The following is a 12,311-nucleotide window of genomic DNA, read 5'->3' as shown; positions in this document are numbered from 1 at the left end:
TTGTGAACCGATTTGCACTGCAGTATCCTTCATTGGTGGTCTAGTGGTTAGGATTCGGCGCTCTCACCGCCGCGGCCCGGGTTCGATTCCCGGTAATGGAACTAGTCTTTTGCGACTTGTTACTCGTGCAACCTGTCACAATGAATTTTGTCACTTATCGCACATATGTACCATTTCAAATTGTGAACGGTTTGCCCTGCAGTATCCTTTCCTGGTGGTCTAGTGGTTAGGATTCGGCGCTCTCGCAGCCGGGGTTCTATTCCCGGTCAGGGAACTTGTCTTTGCTCTTTGTTTACTTGTGCAACCTGTCATAATGAATTTAGTAGGTTATCGCACATCTGTACCACTTCAACCTGTCATAATGAATTTAGTAGGTTATCGCACATCTGTACCACTTCAAATTGCGAACCGATTTGCCCTGCAGTGTCCTTCCCTGGTGTTCGAGTGGTGCACCAGTCCCTCCTGCAGCAAAGCACCCCCACAACATCATGCTGCCACCCCCGTGCTTCACGGTTGGTATGGTGTTCTTCGGCGTGCAAGCTTCCCCCTGTTTCCTCCAAACATAACAATGGTCATTATGGCCAAACAGTTCTATTTTTGTTTCATCAGACCAGAGGACATTTCTCCAAAAACTACGATCTTTCTCCCCAAAATGTAGTCTGGCTTTTTTATGGCGGTTTTGGAGCAGTAGCTTCTTCCTTGCTGAGCGCCCTTTCAGGTTATGTCGATATAGGACTGGTTTACTGTGGATAGAGATACTTTTGTACCTGTTTCCTCCAGCATCTTCACAAGGTCCTTTGCTGTTGTTCTGGGATTGATTTGCACTTGGCTGATTTCTTTTGATTTTCCCATGATGTCAAGCAGTTTACAGACAGAAATAATCTGTCTGTAAACAATTGTTGGAAAAATGACTTGTGTCATGCACACAGTAGAAGTCCTAAACGACTTGCCAAAACTATACTTTGTTAACAAGACATGTGTGGAGTGGTTGACAAACGAGTCTTAATGACTCCAACCTAAGTGTTTGTAAACTTCTGACTTCAACTGTCTGTACCATTTCAAATTGTGAACCGATTTGCACTGCAGTATCCTTCCCTGGTGGTCTAGTGGTTAGGATTCGGCGCTCTCACCGCCGCGGCCCGGGTTCGATTCCCGGTCAGGGAACTAGACTTTTGGGACTTGTTTACTCGTGCAACCTGTCACAATGAATTTTGTCAGTTATCGCACATATGTACCATTTCAAATTGTGAAACGATTTGTGCCCAGCACTATCCTTTCCTGGTGGTCTAGTGGTTAGGATTCGGCGCTCTCGCAGCCGGGGTTCTATTCCCGGTCAGGGAACTAGTCTTTTGCGACTTGTTTACTTGTGCAACCTGTCACAATGATTTTTTTATGTTATCGCACATATGTACCATTTCAAATTGTGAACCGATTTGCGCTGCAGTATCCTTCCCTGGTGGTCTAGTGGTTAGGATTCGGCGCTCTCACCGCCGCGGCCTGGGTTCGATTCCCGGTCAGGGAACTAGTCTTTGCTCTTTGTTTACTTGTGCAACCTGTCATAATGAATTTAGTAGGTTATCGCACATCTGTACCACTTCAAATTGCGAACCAATTTGCCCTGCAGTGTCCTTCCCTGGTGTGGTCGAGTGGTGCACCAGTCCCTCCTGCAGCAAAGCACCCCCACAACATCATGCTGCCACCCCCGTGCTTCACGGTTGGTATGGTGTTCTTCGGCGTGCAAGCTTCCCCCTATTTCCTCCAAACATAACAATGGTCATTATGGCCAAACAGTTGTATTTTTGTTTCATCAGACCAGAGGACATTTCTCCAAAAACTACGATCTTTCTCCCCAAACTGTAGTCTGGCTTTTTTATGGCGGTTTTGGAGCAGTAGCTTCTTCCTTGCTGAGCGCCCTTTCAGGTTATGTCGATATAGGACTGGTTTACTGTGGATAGAGATACTTTTGTAGCTGTTTCCTCCAGCATCTTCACAAGGTCCTTTGCTGTTGTTCTGGGATTGATTTGCACTTGGCTGATTTCTTTTGATTTTCCCATGATGTCAAGCAGTTTACAGACAGAAATAATCTGTCTGTAAACAATTGTTGGAAAAATGACTTGTGTCATGCACAAAGTAGAAGTCCTAACCGACTTGCAAGCTTCCCCCTATTTCCTCCAAACATAACAATGGTCATTATGGCCAAACAGTTCTATTTTTGTTTCATCAGACCAGAGGACATTTCTCCAAAAACTACGATCTTTCTCCCCAAACTGTAGTCTGGCTTTTTTATGGCGGTTTTGGAGCAGTAGCTTCTTCCTTGCTGAGCGCCCTTTCAGGTTATGTCGATATAGGACTGGTTTACTGTGGATAGAGATACTTTTGTACCTGTTTCCTCCAGCATCTTCACAAGGTCCTTTGCTGTTGTTCTGGGATTGATTTGCACTTGGCTGATTTCTTTTGATTTTCCCATGATGTCAAGCAGTTTACAGACAGAAATAATCTGTCTGTAAACAATTGTTGGAAAAATTACTTGTGTCATGCACACAGTAGAAGTCCTAAACGACTTGCCAAAACTATACTTTGTTAACAAGACATGTGTGGAGTGGTTGACAAACGAGTCTTAATGACTCCAACCTAAGTGTTTGTAAACTTCTGACTTCAACTGTCTGTACAATTTCAAATTGTGAACCGATTTGCACTGCAGTATCCTTCCCTGGTGGTCTAGTGGTTAGGATTCGGGCGCTCTCACCGCCGCGGCCCGGGTTCGATTCCCGGTCAGGGAACTAGTCTTTGCTCTTTGTTTACTTGTGCAACCTGTCATAATGAATTTAGTAGGTTATCGCACATCTGTACCACTTCAAATTGCGAAACAATTTGCCCTGCAGTGTCCTTCCCTGGTGTGGTCGAGTGGTGCACCAGTCCCTCCTGCAGCAAAGCACCCCCACAACATCATGCTGCCACCCCCGTGCTTCACGGTTGGTATGGTGTTCTTCGGCATGCAAGCTTCCCCCTATTTCCTCCAAACATAACAATGGTCATTATGGCCAAACAGTTGTATTTTTGTTTCATCAGACCAGAGGACATTTCTCCAAAAACTACGATCTTTCTCCCCAAACTGTAGTCTGGCTTTTTTATGGCGGTTTTGGAGCAGTAGCTTCTTCCTTGCTGAGCGCCCTTTCAGGTTATGTCGATATAGGACTGGTTTACTGTGGATAGAGATACTTTTGTACCTGTTTCCTCCAGCATCTTCACAAGGTCCTTTGCTGTTGTTCTGGGATCGATTTGCACTTGGCTGATTTCTTTTGATTTTCCCATGATGTCAAGCAGTTTACAGACAGAAATAATCTGTCTGTAAACAATTGTTGGAAAAATGACTTGTGTCATGCACAAAGTAGAAGTCCTAACCGACTTGCAAGCTTCCCCCCTATTTCCTCCAAACATAACAATGGTCATTATGGCCAAACAGTTGTATTTTTGTTTCATCAGACCAGAGGACATTTCTCCAAAAACTACGATCTTTCTCCCCAAACTGTAGTCTGGCTTTTTTATGGCGGTTTTGGAGCAGTAGCTTCTTCCTTGCTGAGCGCCCTTTCAGGTTATGTCGATATAGGACTGGTTTACTGTGGATAGAGATACTTTTGTACCTGTTTCCTCCAGCATCTTCACAAGGTCCTTTGCTGTTGTTCTGGGATCGATTTGCACTTGGCTGATTTCTTTTGATTTTCCCATGATGTCAAGCAGTTTACAGACAGAAATAATCTGTCTGTAAACAATTGTTGGAAAAATGACTTGTGTCATGCACAAAGTAGAAGTCCTAACCGACTTGCAAGCTTCCCCTATTTCCTCCAAACATAACAATGGTCATTATGGCCAAACAGTTGTATTTTTGTTTCATCAGACCAGAGGACATTTCTCCAAAAACTACGATCTTTCTCCCCAAACTGTAGTCTGGCTTTTTTATGGCGGTTTTGGAGCAGTAGCTTCTTCCTTGCTGAGCGCCCTTTCAGGTTATGTCGATATAGGACTGGTTTACTGTGGATAGAGATACTTTTGTAGCTGTTTCCTCCAGCATCTTCACAAGGTCCTTTGCTGTTGTTCTGGGATTGATTTGCACTTGGCTGATTTCTTTTGATTTTCCCATGATGTCAAGCAGTTTACAGACAGAAATAATCTGTCTGTAAACAATTGTTGGAAAAATGACTTGTGTCATGCACAAAGTAGAAGTCCTAACCGACTTGCAAGCTTCCCCCCTATTTCCTCCAAACATAACAATGGTCATTATGGCCAAACAGTTCTATTTTTGTTTCATCAGACCAGAGGACATTTCTCCAAAAACTACGATCTTTCTCCCCAAACTGTAGTCTGGCTTTTTTATGGCGGTTTTGGAGCAGTAGCTTCTTCCTTGCTGAGCGCCCTTTCAGGTTATGTCGATATAGGACTGGTTTACTGTGGATAGAGATACTTTTGTACCTGTTTCCTCCAGCATCTTCACAAGGTCCTTTGCTGTTGTTCTGGGATTGATTTGCACTTGGCTGATTTCTTTTGATTTTCCCATGATGTCAAGCAGTTTACAGACAGAAATAATCTGTCTGTAAACAATTGTTGGAAAAATTACTTGTGTCATGCACACAGTAGAAGTCCTAAACGACTTGCCAAAACTATACTTTGTTAACAAGACATGTGTGGAGTGGTTGACAAACGAGTCTTAATGACTCCAACCTAAGTGTTTGTAAACTTCTGACTTCAACTGTCTGTACCATTTCAAATTGTGAACCGATTTGCACTGCAGTATCCTTCCCTGGTGGTCTAGTGGTTAGGATTCGGCGCTCTCACCGCCGCTGCCCGGGTTCGATTCCCGGTCAGGGAACTAGTCTTTGCGATTTGTTTACTCGTGCAACCTGTCACAATGAATTTAGTAGGTTATCGCACATCTGTACCATTTCAAATTGTGAACCAATTTGCCCTGCAGTGTCCTTCCCTGGTGTGGTCGAGTGGTGCACCAGTCCCTCCTGCAGCAAAGCACCCCCACAACATCATGCTGCCACCCCCGTGCTTCACGGTTGGTATGGTGTTCTTCGGCATGCAAGCTTCCCCCTATTTCCTCCAAACATAACAATGGTCATTATGGCCAAACAGTTGTATTTTTGTTTCATCAGACCAGAGGACATTTCTCCAAAAACTACGATCTTTCTCCCCAAACTGTAGTCTGGCTTTTTTATGGCGGTTTTGGAGCAGTAGCTTCTTCCTTGCTGAGCGCCCTTTCAGGTTATGTCGATATAGGACTGGTTTACTGTGGATAGAGATACTTTTGTACCTGTTTCCTCCAGCATCTTCACAAGGTCCTTTGCTGTTGTTCTGGGATCGATTTGCACTTGGCTGATTTCTTTTGATTTTCCCATGATGTCAAGCAGTTTACAGACAGAAATAATCTGTCTGTAAACAATTGTTGGAAAAATGACTTGTGTCATGCACAAAGTAGAAGTCCTAACCGACTTGCAAGCTTCCCCCTATTTCCTCCAAACATAACAATGGTCATTATGGCCAAACAGTTGTATTTTTGTTTCATCAGACCAGAGGACATTTCTCCAAAAACTACGATCTTTCTCCCCAAACTGTAGTCTGGCTTTTTTATGGCGGTTTTGGAGCAGTAGCTTCTTCCTTGCTGAGCGCCCTTTCAGGTTATGTCGATATAGGACTGGTTTACTGTGGATAGAGATACTTTTGTACCTGTTTCCTCCAGCATCTTCACAAGGTCCTTTGCTGTTGTTCTGGGATTGATTTGCACTTGGCTGATTTCTTTTGATTTTCCCATGATGTCAAGCAGTTTACAGACAGAAATAATCTGTCTGTAAACAATTGTTGGAAAAATGACTTGTGTCATGCACAAAGTAGAAGTCCTAACCGACTTGCAAGCTTCCCCCTATTTCCTCCAAACATAACAATGGTCATTATGGCCAAACAGTTGTATTTTTGTTTCATCAGACCAGAGGACATTTCTCCAAAAACTACGATCTTTCTCCCCAAACTGTAGTCTGGCTTTTTTATGGCGGTTTTGGAGCAGTAGCTTCTTCCTTGCTGAGCGCCCTTTCAGGTTATGTCGATATAGGACTGGTTTACTGTGGATAGAGATACTTTTGTACCTGTTTCCTCCAGCATCTTCACAAGGTCCTTTGCTGTTGTTCTGGGATTGATTTGCACTTGGCTGATTTCTTTTGATTTTCCCATGATGTCAAGCAGTTTACAGACAGAAATAATCTGTCTGTAAACAATTGTTGGAAAAATTACTCGTGTCATGCACACAGTAGAAGTCCTAAACGACTTGCCAAAACTATACTTTGTTAACAAGACATGTGTGGAGTGGTTGACAAACGAGTCTTAATGACTCCAACCTAAGTGTTTGTAAACTTCTGACTTCAACTGTCTGTACCATTTCAAATTGTGAACCGATTTGCACTGCAGTATCCTTCCCTGGTGGTCTAGTGGTTAGGATTCGGCGCTCTCACCGCCGCGGCCCGGGTTCGATTCCCGGTCAGGGAACTAGTCTTTTGCGACTTGTTTACTCGTGCAACCTGTCACAATGAATTTTGTCAGTTATCGCACATATGTACCATTTCAAATTGTGAAACGATTTGCCCTGCAGTATCCTTTCCTGGTGGTCTAGTGGTTAGGTTTGGGCGCTCTCGCAGCCGGGGTTCTATTCCCGGTCAGGGAACTAGTCTTTTGCGACTTGTTTACTTGTGCAACCTGTCACAATGATTTTTTTATGTTATCGCACATATGTACCATTTCAAATTGTGAACCGATTTGCGCTGCAGTATCCTTCCCTGGTGGTCTAGTGGTTAGGATTCGGCGCTCTCACCGCCGCGGCCCGGGTTCGATTCCCGGTCAGGGAACTAGTCTTTGCTGTTTGTTTACTTGTGCAACCTGTCATAATGAATTTAGTAGGTTATCGCACATCTGTACCACTTCAAATTGCGAACCAATTTGCCCTGCAGTGTCCTTCCCTGGTGTGGTCGAGTGGTGCACCAGTCCCTCCTGCAGCAAAGCACCCCCACAACATCATGCTGCCACCCCGTGCTTCACGGTTGGTATGGTGTTCTTCGGCATGCAAGCTTCCCCCTATTTCCTCCAAACATAACAATGGTCATTATGGCCAAACAGTTGTATTTTTGTTTCATCAGACCAGAGGACATTTCTCCAAAAACTACGATCTTTCTCCCCAAACTGTAGTCTGGCTTTTTTATGGCGGTTTTGGAGCAGTAGCTTCTTCCTTGCTGAGCGCCCTTTCAGGTTATGTCGATATAGGACTGGTTTACTGTGGATAGAGATACTTTTGTACCTGTTTCCTCCAGCATCTTCACAAGGTCCTTTGCTGTTGTTCTGGGATTGATTTGCACTTGGCTGATTTCTTTTGATTTTCCCATGATGTCAAGCAGTTTACAGACAGAAATAATCTGTCTGTAAACAATTGTTGGAAAAATGACTTGTGTCATGCACACAGTAGAAGTCCTAACCGACTTGCAAGCTTCCCCCTATTTCCTCCAAACATAACAATGGTCATTATGGCCAAACAGTTGTATTTTTGTTTCATCAGACCAGAGGACATTTCTCCAAAAACTACGATCTTTCTCCCCAAACTGTAGTCTGGCTTTTTTATGGCGGTTTTGGAGCAGTAGCTTCTTCCTTGCTGAGCGCCCTTTCAGGTTATGTCGATATAGGACTGGTTTACTGTGGATAGAGATACTTTTGTACCTGTTTCCTCCAGCATCTTCACAAGGTCCTTTGCTGTTGTTCTGGGATTGATTTGCACTTGGCTGATTTCTTTTGATTTTCCCATGATGTCAAGCAGTTTACAGACAGAAATAATCTGTCTGTAAACAATTGTTGGAAAAATTACTTGTGTCATGCACACAGTAGAAGTCCTAAACGACTTGCCAAAACTATACTTTGTTAACAAGACATGTGTGGAGTGGTTGACAAACGAGTCTTAATGACTCCAACCTAAGTGTTTGTAAACTTCTGACTTCAACTGTCTGTACCATTTCAAATTGTGAACCGATTTGCACTGCAGTATCCTTCCCTGGTGGTATAGTGGTTAGGATTCGGCGCTCTCACCGCCGCGGCCCGGGTTCGATTCCCGGTCAGGGAACTAGTCTCTTGCGACTTGTTTACTCGTGCAACCTGTCACAATGAATTTTGTCAGTTATCGCACATATGTACCATTTCAAATTGTGAAACGATTTGCCCTGCAGTATCCTTTCCTGGTGGTCTAGTGGTTAGGTTTGGGCGCTCTCGCAGCCGGGGTTCTATTCCCGGTCAGGGAACTAGTCTTTTGCGACTTGTTTACTTGTGCAACCTGTCACAATGATTTTTTTATGTTATCGCACATATGTACCATTTCAAATTGTGAACCGATTTGCACTGCAGTATCCTTCCCTGGTGGTCTAGTGGTTAGGATTCGGCGCTCTCACCGCCGCGGCCGGGTTCGATTCCCGGTCAGGGAACTAGTCTTTGCTCTTTGTTTACTTGTGCAACCTGTCATAATGAATTTAGTAGGTTATCGCACATCTGTACCACTTCAAATTGCGAACCAATTTGCCCTGCAGTGTCCTTCCCTGGTGTGGTCGAGTGGTGCACCAGTCCCTCCTGCAGCAAAGCACCCCCACAACATCATGCTGCCACCCCCGTGCTTCACGGTTGGTATGGTGTTCTTCGGCATGCAAGCTTCCCCCTATTTCCTCCAAACATAACAATGGTCATTATGGCCAAACAGTTCGTATTTTTGTTTCATCAGACCAGAGGACATTTCTCCAAAAACTACGATCTTTCTCCCCAAACTGTAGTCTGGCTTTTTTATGGCGGTTTTGGAGCAGTAGCTTCTTCCTTGCTGAGCGCCCTTTCAGGTTATGTCGATATAGGACTGGTTTACTGTGGATAGAGATACTTTTGTACCTGTTTCCTCCAGCATCTTCACAAGGTCCTTTGCTGTTGTTCTGGGATTGATTTGCACTTGGCTGATTTCTTTTGATTTTCCCATGATGTCAAGCAGTTTACAGACAGAAATAATCTGTCTGTAAACAATTGTTGGAAAAATTACTTGTGTCATGCACACAGTAGAAGTCCTAAACGACTTGCCAAAACTATACTTTGTTAACAAGACATGTGTGGAGTGGTTGACAAACGAGTCTTAATGACTCCAACCTAAGTGTTTGTAAACTTCTGACTTCAACTGTCTGTACCATTTCAAATTGTGAACCGATTTGCTCTGCAGTATCCTTCCCTGGTGGTCTAGTGGTTAGGATTCGGCGCTCTCACCGCCGCGGCCCGGGTTCGATTCCCGGTCAGGGAACTAGTCTTCTGCGACTTGTTTACTCGTGCAACCTGTCACAATGAATTTTGTCAGTTATCGCACATATGTACCATTTCAAATTGTGAAACGATTTGCCCTGCAGTATCCTTTCCTGGTGGTCTAGTGGTTAGGTTTGGGCGCTCTCGCAGCCGGGGTTCTATTCCCGGTCAGGGAACTAGTCTTTTGCGACTTGTTTACTTGTGCAACCTGTCACAATGATTTTTTTATGTTATCGCACATATGTACCATTTCAAATTGTGAACCGATTTGCACTGCAGTATCCTTCCCTGGTGGTCTAGTGGTTAGGATTCGGCGCTCTCACCGCCGCGGCCCGGGTTCGATTCCCGGTCAGGGAACTAGTCTTTGCTCTTTGTTTACTTGTGCAACCTGTCATAATGAATTTAGTAGGTTATCGCACATCTGTACCACTTCAAATTGCAAACCAATTTGCCCTGCAGTGTCCTTCCCTGGTGTGGTCGAGTGGTGCACCAGTCCCTCCTGCAGCAAAGCACCCCCACAACATCATGCTGCCACCCCCGTGCTTCACGGTTGGTATGGTGTTCTTCGGCATGCAAGCTTCCCCCTATTTCCTCCAAACATAACAATGGTCATTATGGCCAAACAGTTGTATTTTTGTTTCATCAGACCAGAGGACATTTCTCCAAAAACTACGATCTTTCTCCCCAAACTGTAGTCTGGCTTTTTTATGGCGGTTTTGGAGCAGTAGCTTCTTCCTTGCTGAGCGCCCTTTCAGGTTATGTCGATATAGGACTGGTTTACTGTGGATAGAGATACTTTTGTACCTGTTTCCTCCAGCATCTTCACAAGGTCCTTTGCTGTTGTTCTGGGATTGATTTGCACTTGGCTGATTTCTTTTGATTTTCCCATGATGTCAAGCAGTTTACAGACAGAAATAATCTGTCTGTAAACAATTGTTGGAAAAATGACTTGTGTCATGCACAAAGTAGAAGTCCTAACCGACTTGCAAGCTTCCCCCTATTTCCTCCAAACATAACAATGGTCATTATGGCCAAACAGTTGTATTTTTGTTTCATCAGACCAGAGGACATTTCTCCAAAAACTACGATCTTTCTCCCCAAACTGTAGTCTGGCTTTTTTATGGCGGTTTTGGAGCAGTAGCTTCTTCCTTGCTGAGCGCCCTTTCAGGTTATGTCGATATAGGACTGGTTTACTGTGGATAGAGATACTTTTGTACCTGTTTCCTCCAGCATCTTCACAAGGTCCTTTGCTGTTGTTCTGGGATTGATTTGCACTTGGCTGATTTCTTTTGATTTTCCCATGATGTCAAGCAGTTTACAGACAGAAATAATCTGTCTGTAAACAATTGTTGGAAAAATTACTTGTGTCATGCACAAAGTAGAAGTCCTAAACGACTGCCAAAACTATACTTTGTTAACAAGACATGTGTGGAGTGGTTGACAAACGAGTCTTAATGACTCCAACCTAAGTGTTTGTAAACTTCTGACTTCAACTGTCTGTACCATTTCAAATTGTGAACCGATTTGCGCTGCAGTATCCTTCCCTGGTGGTCTAGTGGTTAGGATTCGGCGCTCTCACCGCCGCGGCCCGGGTTCGATTCCCGGTCAGGGAACTAGTCTTTGCTCTTTGTTTACTTGTGCAACCTGTCATAATGAATTTAGTAGGTTATCGCACATCTGTACCACTTCAAATTGCGAACCAATTTGCCCTGCAGTGTCCTTCCCTGGTGTGGTCGAGTGGTGCACCAGTCCCTCCTGCAGCAAAGCACCCCCACAACATCATGCTGCCACCCCCGTGCTTCACGGTTGGTATGGTGTTCTTCGGCATGCAAGCTTCCCCCTATTTCCTCCAAACATAACAATGGTCATTATGGCCAAACAGTTGTATTTTTGTTTCATCAGACCAGAGGACATTTCTCCAAAAACTACGATCTTTCTCCCCAAACTGTAGTCTGGCTTTTTTATGGCGGTTTTGGAGCAGTAGCTTCTTCCTTGCTGAGCGCCCTTTCAGGTTATGTCGATATAGGACTGGTTTACTGTGGATAGAGATACTTTTGTACCTGTTTCCTCCAGCATCTTCACAAGGTCCTTTGCTGTTGTTCTGGGATTGATTTGCACTTGGCTGATTTCTTTTGATTTTCCCATGATGTCAAGCAGTTTACAGACAGAAATAATCTGTCTGTAAACAATTGTTGGAAAAATTACTTGTGTCATGCACACAGTAGAAGTCCTAAACGACTTGCCAAAACTATACTTTGTTAACAAGACATGTGTGGAGTGGTTGACAAACGAGTCTTAATGACTCCAACCTAAGTGTTTGTAAACTTCTGACTTCAACTGTCTGTACCATTTCAAATTGTGAACCGATTTGCACTGCAGTATCCTTCCCTGGTGGTCTAGTGGTTAGGATTCGGGCGCTCTCACCGCCGCGGCCCGGGTTCGATTCCCGGTCAGGGAACTAGTCTTTTGCGACTTGTTTACTCGTGCAACCTGTCACAATGAATTTTGTCAGTTATCGCACATATGTACCATTTCAAATTGTGAAACGATTTGCCCTGCAGTATCCTTTCCTGGTGGTCTAGTGGTTAGGTTTGGGCGCTCTCGCAGCCGGGGTTCTATTCCCGGTCAGGGAACTAGTCTTTTGCGACTTGTTTACTTGTGCAACCTGTCACAATGATTTTTTATGTTATCGCACATATGTACCATTTCAAATTGTGAACCGATTTGCGCTGCAGTATCCTTCCCTGGTGGTCTAGTGGTTAGGATTCGGCGCTCTCACCGCCGCGGCCCGGGTTCGATTCCCGGTCAGGGAACTAGTCTTTGCTCTTTGTTTACTTGTGCAACCTGTCATAATGAATTTAGTAGGTTATCGCACATCTGTACCACTTCAAATTGCGAACCAATTTGCCCTGCAGTGTCCTTCCCTGGTGTGGTCGAGTGGTGCACCAGTCCCTCCTGCAGCAAAG

The 12,311-nt window shown here is 44.4% G+C and overlaps 14 non-coding genes across 14 annotated transcripts; all 14 read left to right on the top strand.

Annotated features, from left to right (window-relative positions):
• Nucleotides 1-28: 28 nt before the first annotated feature.
• On the top strand, nucleotides 29-101 carry trnae-cuc (transfer RNA glutamic acid (anticodon CUC)). The gene has a single exon. It is a non-coding gene; the product is annotated as a tRNA-Glu (tRNA).
• Nucleotides 102-1,092: 991 nt separating this feature from the next.
• On the top strand, nucleotides 1,093-1,164 carry trnae-cuc (transfer RNA glutamic acid (anticodon CUC)). Its single transcript has one exon. It is a non-coding gene; the product is annotated as a tRNA-Glu (tRNA).
• Nucleotides 1,165-1,450: 286 nt separating this feature from the next.
• Nucleotides 1,451-1,522, top strand: trnae-cuc (transfer RNA glutamic acid (anticodon CUC)). The gene has a single exon. It is a non-coding gene; the product is annotated as a tRNA-Glu (tRNA).
• Nucleotides 1,523-2,707: 1,185 nt separating this feature from the next.
• Nucleotides 2,708-2,780, top strand: trnae-cuc (transfer RNA glutamic acid (anticodon CUC)). The gene has a single exon. It is a non-coding gene; the product is annotated as a tRNA-Glu (tRNA).
• A 2,012-nt stretch (nucleotides 2,781-4,792) lies between these two features.
• trnae-cuc (transfer RNA glutamic acid (anticodon CUC)) lies at nucleotides 4,793-4,864 on the top strand. Its single transcript has one exon. It is a non-coding gene; the product is annotated as a tRNA-Glu (tRNA).
• A 1,598-nt stretch (nucleotides 4,865-6,462) lies between these two features.
• On the top strand, nucleotides 6,463-6,534 carry trnae-cuc (transfer RNA glutamic acid (anticodon CUC)). Its single transcript has one exon. It is a non-coding gene; the product is annotated as a tRNA-Glu (tRNA).
• Nucleotides 6,535-6,818: 284 nt separating this feature from the next.
• On the top strand, nucleotides 6,819-6,890 carry trnae-cuc (transfer RNA glutamic acid (anticodon CUC)). Its single transcript has one exon. It is a non-coding gene; the product is annotated as a tRNA-Glu (tRNA).
• A 1,184-nt stretch (nucleotides 6,891-8,074) lies between these two features.
• trnae-cuc (transfer RNA glutamic acid (anticodon CUC)) lies at nucleotides 8,075-8,146 on the top strand. Its single transcript has one exon. It is a non-coding gene; the product is annotated as a tRNA-Glu (tRNA).
• A 284-nt stretch (nucleotides 8,147-8,430) lies between these two features.
• Nucleotides 8,431-8,501, top strand: trnae-cuc (transfer RNA glutamic acid (anticodon CUC)). The gene has a single exon. It is a non-coding gene; the product is annotated as a tRNA-Glu (tRNA).
• A 773-nt stretch (nucleotides 8,502-9,274) lies between these two features.
• On the top strand, nucleotides 9,275-9,346 carry trnae-cuc (transfer RNA glutamic acid (anticodon CUC)). Its single transcript has one exon. It is a non-coding gene; the product is annotated as a tRNA-Glu (tRNA).
• Nucleotides 9,347-9,630: 284 nt separating this feature from the next.
• Nucleotides 9,631-9,702, top strand: trnae-cuc (transfer RNA glutamic acid (anticodon CUC)). The gene has a single exon. It is a non-coding gene; the product is annotated as a tRNA-Glu (tRNA).
• Nucleotides 9,703-10,886: 1,184 nt separating this feature from the next.
• Nucleotides 10,887-10,958, top strand: trnae-cuc (transfer RNA glutamic acid (anticodon CUC)). Its single transcript has one exon. It is a non-coding gene; the product is annotated as a tRNA-Glu (tRNA).
• A 772-nt stretch (nucleotides 10,959-11,730) lies between these two features.
• trnae-cuc (transfer RNA glutamic acid (anticodon CUC)) lies at nucleotides 11,731-11,803 on the top strand. Its single transcript has one exon. It is a non-coding gene; the product is annotated as a tRNA-Glu (tRNA).
• Nucleotides 11,804-12,086: 283 nt separating this feature from the next.
• On the top strand, nucleotides 12,087-12,158 carry trnae-cuc (transfer RNA glutamic acid (anticodon CUC)). The gene has a single exon. It is a non-coding gene; the product is annotated as a tRNA-Glu (tRNA).
• The last annotated feature ends 153 nt before the right edge of the window (nucleotides 12,159-12,311 follow it).

This window comes from Salmo salar, chromosome ssa08, assembly GCF_905237065.1.
Source record: "Salmo salar chromosome ssa08, Ssal_v3.1, whole genome shotgun sequence".
In the NCBI taxonomy this organism is placed as follows: domain Eukaryota; kingdom Metazoa; phylum Chordata; class Actinopteri; order Salmoniformes; family Salmonidae; genus Salmo; species Salmo salar.
Note: the sequence above shows the minus strand (reverse complement) of the source record. Positions and strands in the feature narration are given on the sequence as shown.